The following is a 1,474-nucleotide window of genomic DNA, read 5'->3' on the forward strand; positions in this document are numbered from 1 at the left end:
ATATAAACGCAATGCGCAAACTCGCACTAAGCGTTTTCCGCCTGTAGAAAAACATAAACACGTAATATGGCTTAATGTATTAAAATACATTAAGTGCAATTTAAAGATCAGATTCGATATATAGTTATTATTTAATGTAGGCTACTACAAGGCCAAACTTTCACTTGTCTTCCCATACAGCAAAACGCTTAATGTTGTATAATAACGGACTATGATAAAGAAATTACAGTAGCCTATATGTCTTGTTGGTGACTCAAAGTATATACAGACCAACAAATATGAACGTGCATTTTGAAATGCATTAAGTTATTTTAAAAGTATCAACTCCGTACAGGCAAGCAGACGAGCCCAGAACGCAATGCGTTAAATTGCACGTTAAACATTTTCCTCCTATAGAAAATCATTATAAATAAAACACGTAATGTAGCTTAATGGACAAAGACTATGATATAAAAGAGCTGTAGACAGTTTATTCTATATGGAAAAACGCTTAACACGAAACTGTGCGTGTTGCGTTTATTCTGAGCTCACCTGCTTGCCTGTATATATTAGTTATGTATATTAATAATGTAGAGGAGCATACTGAGTTTGGCCTTTTTAGTCCATTATGCCACACCATGCCACGTTTTGCGGTATGGGAGGAAAATACTACATGCATATTCATTATATTAATAAACTGTATATTTAATTTGATATTTTATCCATTGGCAACACGCACGATTTGTGTCGATTGCAAGTGACGTCGCAGGTAGCGGAGAGTGCAAGTGAAGACTGCAAGTGACTTCGTAATTTAGTTTCTTTTTTCTTGTCTTCACCACCTGGCTACTGTTGTAAAATGTTGAGAGATTCAAACAAAAAGTAATAAAAAATAGAACAAAATAAAAAATAAAGACTGCAAGTGACGTCGCTAGCGGAAGCGCAAGTGTCTGAGAGTGCAAGTGCGAGGCTGCAGCCAGACCCTTTTGCTAAAAACTGCAATCTATCTACCTTAAATTTTAAATGATCTTAAGTGAATTCAGGCATGTATGAACAATCGCTTTTCATTTACATCCAATTAAATATCCAATATCAGCTCACACTGATAAACTTAGTGTATCTGTGCACACTTTCAATGCACAACTCGTACACTACGACTCAAAAGGTTGGAGAAGCTTTAAATTTATATTTATCATGATGTCAACATTTTGATTGAAAGGTGCTTAAATGCTTGAAATCATAATATAAATTGTCCATACTTCCGAATTGAATTACAAAAGTAAACTTTTTTGTGAAACAGGATCCATTTTATAATTGAAATGAATTAGTTGGAGTGGAAAAAAGGTCTTGATTTGATTGGCATTCAATGTAATGCATAAAATTCATTCACTACATAACATCCAATTGATTAAATGAAACGTTTTAGTGACTTTAGCATTACTGTAAAATATAACGCTGGGTGTGTTCAACTCTTTGACTGGTAAAGTGTCCAAAATCC

Source organism: Sinocyclocheilus rhinocerous, unplaced genomic scaffold (genome assembly GCF_001515625.1).
Source record: "Sinocyclocheilus rhinocerous isolate Xijiao unplaced genomic scaffold, SAMN03320098_v1.1 scaffold954, whole genome shotgun sequence".
Taxonomy (NCBI): Eukaryota; Metazoa; Chordata; class Actinopteri; order Cypriniformes; family Cyprinidae; genus Sinocyclocheilus; species Sinocyclocheilus rhinocerous.